This window comes from Xenopus laevis, chromosome 3S, assembly GCF_017654675.1.
Source record: "Xenopus laevis strain J_2021 chromosome 3S, Xenopus_laevis_v10.1, whole genome shotgun sequence".
NCBI classification, from domain to species: domain Eukaryota; kingdom Metazoa; phylum Chordata; class Amphibia; order Anura; family Pipidae; genus Xenopus; species Xenopus laevis.
The window spans coordinates 21,428,804-21,436,515 of NC_054376.1; the positions used below are offsets into that span (position 1 = coordinate 21,428,804).

Sequence of the window (7,712 nt, forward strand, 5' to 3'; positions counted from 1 at the left end):
AAAAATGTGAAATGCGAGGAACCTTAAAATCAGGGTACTTAAAATTGAGGTTTAACTGTATATCTAAAAATAAAAAAATGTCTTTATGATATAGGAAAGTAGAATGGGAGGTGCAATTAAACAGCAGCTAAAAGACTATAGGCAGGAGAATCCTACTTTATGTAAATCAAGACCCTTTAATATATATTATCAATTGTGATAGATTGCTTCCTATATTTGTTAGAGGGAATCACCACAAGTATGCCACATGCCATTGCTTTCTCTCCTCCTCTGCTCTCCTATATCTTCCATGTTACAGCATTCATTGTTACAAACATATAAATCGTCTGCATTATGTGCTATTATCTCTGCTCCCTCTCATTTGACACAATTCAACCTTCCAATCTCCTTCTCTCCATGGAACCTCATGTTTTGGCTCCCTGCTCTCCCGTTCTAGTTTCCCTGCCTTTGGCCTTTAGTGTGAGTATTGGTTTATTGTTTACTTTTATATCTCAGCTGATTCATTCCACATTCATTTTTTTTTTGGGGGGGGGGCACTTGATTGGAGGAGAAGTTAGCCAGTCAACAAACTGTTACTAACATGTTTAGAAGAGATTGTGATAATATGGCACTGCTAACTGTGCAAAACAATGCTGACTAAATATTATTGGCATAAGAAATGTTTTGTGGTCCAGGGCATCAAACAGCCATTCCATATCCCCATATTTCTATCCTAATTACAAAAGTTGTATATATTCCATTGGTCTGTTCTTTAATATGTCTTCATTCACTGCATGTCAACATGATATTTTCATCTTTTGCATTTCTACAGTTCTCATATGTCTCCTTGGAGTTGCATAGTTGCTGTATTTAAGTACCATCTATTGAAAGCATTAATCACCCTCTCACATTCCACATAGTTTACTCATTACACAGGGGCCCAATTAATTACATTTTCAACCCATACAGTATATCTCACGACACAATCTTAATTCTGGACACACAAGGCTTTCTTTGGGCTCCTATGGTGTCTCTCCTTTGCACATTGATTAATCATACACTTTCGTAGCACTGTCATTGAACCTCAGGCTTGTCTTGAAACGGGGACTTGCTCAGACAGCTGCAGGAGTCACAAGCAGGGAAATGTCATTGTTACAGAAATCCACCAAACTGCAGTGGATAATTAATAGATCAATTACAGGATAATTATTTTTGCTTGCATTGTTTGAGATGTTTAATGTAGTTTTGATGAGCCCTAAGACAACCTTTCTTCTACTTTGAATATTACGCATACTGTCAACCCTCAGCCTGGAAATAGCACAATCTGGATGGAGGTAGACACTTAAGGGCCACATGCAAACTTTGGGCATAGGCTTCTGTTCACATTGATGTTCCAAGGAATATATTCATGCATGGGTTACTCACAGTGATCCCCCACCAGTGGCTCCTGAGCAACATGTTGCTCACCAACCCCTTGGATTTGCTCTCAGTTGCCTCAAATATGTGCTTATTTTTGAGTTCCTGGCTTGGAGGCAGGTTTTGGTTGCTGTCAGTCCATATAGGGGCTACCAAATTGCCAACCACGTGGTATCACCTACAACTAATTTTTACTTCTGTGATTTTCTCACTCCAAATTCATTTCATGGGCTTTATTTCTTGTGGTGATGTATTTGTCTCTGTGACTTTTTTGTCCAAATGAAAGTCCATGGGTGTTTCTTCTTATGGCAACTTTTTTGTCTTTGAGAATTTTTGTCCAAATGCATAAAAGGTCAATGGTCATTTTTTCTTATGGCAACTTTTTTGTCTCTGCAATTTTTTTTCACAGTTTTGCACAAAATCCATACCAGCTGAAAAAAATTTGCTCATCACTACTTGTAAAAATATGTAAAGTTAAGGGTCTAACCTGCAGGTATCCTGTTCTGAGTTAACGCTCCTTCTAGGACCCCTAATGCTTGTAGTTTAACCACAGCAGTAAAGCTGCAGGCTAGACAGCACTGATGATTTCCTCTCACTTCTGTCCATGGAGAGCATCAGATAAAGCTAAGCTATTCATTCACCTTGCCCAGCTACTGTAATAGGCAAGTCTTGGCTGAGGTCCCACCTACCTCCCAACTCCTACTATGGTGTACTATTTTGATTCCCAGTCCAGACTTGATTTGCAGGAAAATTGATGGAAGCAGGTCTCCAGAACAGTACTGGATGCCTTTTGTGACATCACCCTGAACTAGTCATAAATTGAAGGATTGCTATAAAATAAACCTATATTGATTGTACTTTTACTGCTTTGGCCACAGTGCAGTTGTCATTTGAGGTCCTAAATCATTGACAACAATAAGTTGTATATTGGATTGATCGTACATAGAGATTTTCCCCAACTACAAAACTTATCGGAACAATTGAAATGACCACTGAACAGCAGGGAAAAAAAGTTGTTTGCAGCAGGGAAAAATATTAATTTTTTTAGTCTTCCAGCATTAATAAGGAACATATTTACAGTAAGTTATAGACAAACTTTGGATGCTTTAGAACCAGTGCTGCATAGTATTGCTATATTAATAAAAATATACATACAGGGGCATAACTACAATACAGCCACCGAGAGGACAGGGGAGCCTAGGCCATGGAATCTTCTATATAATAGTCCCCCCTCCTACTTTAAGCACTGATGCCCATTGCAAACTAGTGGTAGTAGGAAGGCATGATTGGGCTGTGGAGGGTGGATTGGGGTTGCCCTTAGAAGGCAATGGTGATGTCTCCGTTTTTGTCACAGAGCAAAGATGTCCAACTTCTACTATGCAGGTTTTACTGAATAACAGCACCCAATTTGGCTGTGGGAGCGTAGTTTAATGACAGCTGGAGGGTTGCTGTAATGATGTCCATGTTCCAGAGAAATAGACAATTACAATGATTCATTCATATGTTGTATGTTGGTTCTTCTTCAGTCCCAATTGATGTGCAGTATGGCATTGGATGTACTACAATGTTGTGCTTCTACCTCGATCTTACACTGCTGTGTGCCCTCCATGTTTTTTCTATGTAGAATGTGTTTTCTAGGCCAGCTTGGGCTGCTGCATTACCTGAGAATGGTTGCTTGGTTCATTCCGTGTGTCCATGCTAGAGGTGACAAGTTGATTTCTGCAGGGGAAATACCTGTGTATGACTGTGAGTCCTTGTCATGTGAAAACATTTCTGTTTAATGCATGTAAGGTTACAGGAAAGGAAGAGAAGGCTCGTAGGAACTGTATATAGTTCCCAACTTTGCCTAATGACAGGGTCTCTTGTATTAGACCTAAATACTTATCTTGTCCAGTCCAGAATCAGATACAAGCATGTTCATGCAACATAGAGTAGCTTGTCTTAGTCTTTAAATAGGTGAAAATAGAGTTCACTGGACTTCTGGAGAGTAAAAATCCACAGCTCTCTTTTTACTTGTATGGGATCTTGTGGCTATATTTGTCAAAGGGTGAAAACAATATCTGATGGATCTAGTGGTTGGGAAAAAGATTTCATACATTTATTAATCAACTAGTGTATTTTCCTATTGACCTCACTGACAATAGACCACAGGGGTCATTTAAATCTGCTACTGCAGTTGCCTTCATGAAGAAGTAAGCTGAGTTAAAAGGCCTATTTATATAAGGTATGTGCATAAAAAAGTGCACTTTTCCCAGTGTAGTAGCTAGGAGACTGTTAACCTTTTTGTGGGCACTAAGGAGAGAGCCAAAGGCACAGATCCTGCACCAGGGGTCAGAGTCCTGTAATTATGCCCATGGGTAACACCCCCATATTAATCCCTCCATTCATAGATAGTTTTTACCAGCCTCGAAAACGTATCTGGGTTTAAAAGGTGCTGGCCTGGGAGTAACATCCAAGATCAGTGATCCCCAACCAGTGGCCCGTGAGCAATATGTTGCTCACCAACCCCTTGGATGTTGCTCCCAGTAGCCTCAAAGCAGGTGCTTATTTTTGGATTCCTGCTTTGAAGGCCATGTTTTGGTTTAATAAAAACCATGTATACTGCCAAAGAGACCCTCCTGTAGGCTGGGAGCTGTCAAATGGCCAATCACAGCCCTTATTTTGCACCAGTCAGAAACAATTTTGATGCTTGCATTGCTCCCCAACTATTTTTACATATATATACAATTAGAAAATGTTTGGGGCCCCTGACCTAGATGTTTGTTTTTAGGCAGCTGACCAGTAGTTGCAGCTGAATCGTTCCTATGAGTTTCTAGACCAGTAGCCAACTATGTACCATTATATTTCTCTATATTTATCTTCTGTAGCAGTTCCATGTTAAACCAGGACTACACAGACAACTACAGTAGATTGCCCAGTGTGGTCAATAGTCAGCTACATAAGTACAGGGTCATGATGGTGGGTAAGAGAAATGTTTCATAACTTTTTCATAAACTCCATAAACACTTTGTATACTTTTCATTGGTTGACAGTAAGCCCCGTAGCAACCAGCTTATGTCTCAGTGTGAGATCTTATCAAAGAGCAAAGGCCCAAGAAAGCTAAATTATAAGCCTTTCTGAAAAATGGGAAGTGTATTTCGATAAACACCCACAACCAACCATAAACTCTAAAGGCAGCAACAGCCAGTCAATGATTATACTATAAATTGTATTCTTTATATAAAGGGTTTATTTTATGCATAGAAAGGAAGAGTAGTCCATTGACATAGAAGATCCACTCCTATGAAGTTTCCTCTTGTAACTCAATTGCTGTTCAGTTATAAATTACAATATTTTCCATTCACATCTATGTAATTATCAGTAATAGTTGCTACATATCTTTATAGGTTCCCATTACCCGAACAGCCAGAGATACAAGTTAAATTTCATTGCTGATGTTATCCAGAAGATTGCCCCAGCTGTGGTACATCTGGAACTGTTCAGAAGGTAACTCAATTCAATCACTCTCTATATAGCGACAATTGACATAAATATAGAGGTCAAATTGTGAGCTAGATGCAAATCCACATAGGGAACATTGATGATGCTCACTCTGAGGTGCCATTACTATCTGCCAGTTCAGTTTTGGTCCATCAGAACTGAATGTCTATTTTCCTGTTTCTTGTTGTGTGGGTCTAAGCCAATACTGAGGTATACCAGTGCATCAAAAAATCTTCTGTGTTCCACAATATGTTGTATGTACTGTGAGCTCAACATTGGCTTACTTTCTAACCTCCAAGAAACTCTTGTTGTACAGGTGTTGGTGACACCTGACGATTGTTCTTCCATTGTAGGTCTCAGTTCACAGGTCAGGCAATGGCTGTGTCCAGTGGTTTTGGCTTTATTGTGTCTGATGATGGCCTCATAGTAACAAATGCCCACGTACTTACGAACAAATATCACATTAAAGTGGAAGTTAAAGATGGTGCTCACTATGATGCAAAGATCAAAGCTATAGACCAAAAACTGGATATTGCACTGATAATAATTGACCCAGATGTAAGTCATCGCAACATCCATTGTTCTTATAAAAACTTTTCTCTACAGGTTTTTATAGTAATATCACTGTAATTCTCTAAAGATGCTCTCTTTGATTCCCAGGCTGCTCTCCCACTTCTAAAGCTGGGCAGATCTGCTGACCAGAGGTGTGGAGAATTTGTAATAGCATTGGGAAGTCCATTTTCCCTACAGAACACAGTCACCGCCGGAATTATCAGCACCACGCAGGAGGCTGGAAGAATTGGGCTTGAAAGACTCTGACATGGAATATATTCAAACTGATGCCATAATAAATGTGAGCCCATAAGTACTGCAACCCCTTTACTGCCAGGGATCCATGTTAGATACATCTAGAACTACTGTTACTGTCAGGGAGCCCTGTTTCAGGGATCTGTGATGGAAAAAGGCTCTTAAATTTCCATATAGGACACTTATTCCTTTCAGACGTCCTTCTTATTTGTTGTAATTATTTGTTGCATACCTGCTACACACTCATTATTAATGCTTTTTCATAATATGGAAATTCTGGAGGACCACTTGTAAACTTGGTAAGTATCAGCTTTCTCCACACTTTCAGTTTCAGTTATAAACTATTGCCATTATAAGTAATCCTGGATTACTTTCTAAATAGCTATATTTCCAGGTTATCCTCTTATATTACAGAGGCTGTTCACCTATTTACTTCTGCTTCAATATTTAGGGGCAGATTTATCAAGGGTTGAAGGGAAAATTCAGATTTTCGAGTTTTTTTATGGGCAAAACTATCAAATTCAACTAGGGAATGGAGTTTTTTTTAAAATTTAGAATTCGATTTTCATGATGTATCATACACTGGCCCTTTAAGAACTCGGATTTGACTATTCGCCACATAAAACCTGTAAAATTGCTGTTTTAGTCAATGGAAGATGTCCTGGGATCAATTTGGAATTATTTGCAGCCTTCCTGACATTCAAGTTTTTTTGGAGAAAAAACTCAAATCGAGCTTTAAAAACTCAAATCTAATTATATTAGAATTCAATTCGAGTTTTCAGGTCGATCCTATTCACCCAATTTTAAAAATTTAGAATATTTTAATAAATTTTGATTGGTCAAATTTCGAGTTCATGGGAGTTTATGAGAGTTTTTAAAAACTCCCATGAATTTTAAATTTGACCCTTGATAAATCTGCACATTAAAGGGATACTGTCATGGGAAAAAAATGTTTTTTCAAAATGAATCAGTTAATAGTGCTGCTCCAGCAGAATTCTGCACTGAAATCCATTTCTCAAAAGAGCAAACAAATTTTTTTATATTCAATTTTGAAATGTGACATGGGGCTAGACATATTGTCAATTTCCCAGCTGCCCCAAGTCATGTGACTTGTGCTCTGATAAACTTCAATCACTCTTTACTGCTGTACTGCAAGTTGGAGTTATATCACCCCCTCCCTTCCCCCCCCCAGCAGCCAAACAAAACAACAATGGGAAGGTAACCAGATAACAGCTCCCTAACACAAGATAACAGCTGCCTGGTAGATCTAAGAACAACACTCAATAGTAAAAACCCATGTCTCACTCAGACACATTCAGTAAAAATAGCAGCCTGCCAGAAAGCATTTCTCTCCTAAAGTGCAGGCACAAGTCACATGACCAGGGGCAGCTGGGAAATTGACAAAATGTCTAGCCCCATGTCAGATTTCAAAATTGAATATAAAAAAATCTGTTTGCTCTTTTGAGAAATGGATTTCAGTGCAGAATTCTGCTGGAGTAGCACTATTAACTGATGCGTTTTGAAAAAAGCATGTTTTCCGATGATAGGATCCGTTTAATGTTCTCATTGCAATCAATATACATTACTGCTTTTAGTCTAATCCGTGAGCTCAAACTGTGAGATAAATACTTTCCTGATATTAACGCTGGAGTTTATGTGTTTGAATTCATTCCTGGAACGGCAGCTGCAAGGTATGAACCTACTTTAGATTTTGTTATTTCATATTGCCAAGAGTGGACTCGCAGTTACAGAAAATTAATTTACTATTGGCACGGTATTATAAAAACTAGGTTGCCTCTCCAAGATTCTATATGTTTGCATTTTAACCTTGCCTAAGCTGCCATTGTCCCAGACTAGATGGCCATGGCCTTCCTTATCACCTTATCAGTAGGGTTTAGTAGGGCTGAAATATGTTTTTGGCTATTGTTTTGAATGGGAAATATTCATTTTTTTGTTATGCAGTAAACTGTGAACCCCTTTATAAAAACAATCCACCCCATCCCCCAACTGCAGCCTGATAACAGGTTTCC

General features: G+C 38.8%; 1 pseudogene; it reads left to right on the forward strand.

Moving 5' to 3' along the window:
* Positions 1 to 4,350: 4,350 nt before the first annotated feature.
* Positions 4,351 to 7,441, forward strand: LOC108712278 (annotated as a pseudogene).
* The last annotated feature ends 271 nt before the right edge of the window (positions 7,442 to 7,712 follow it).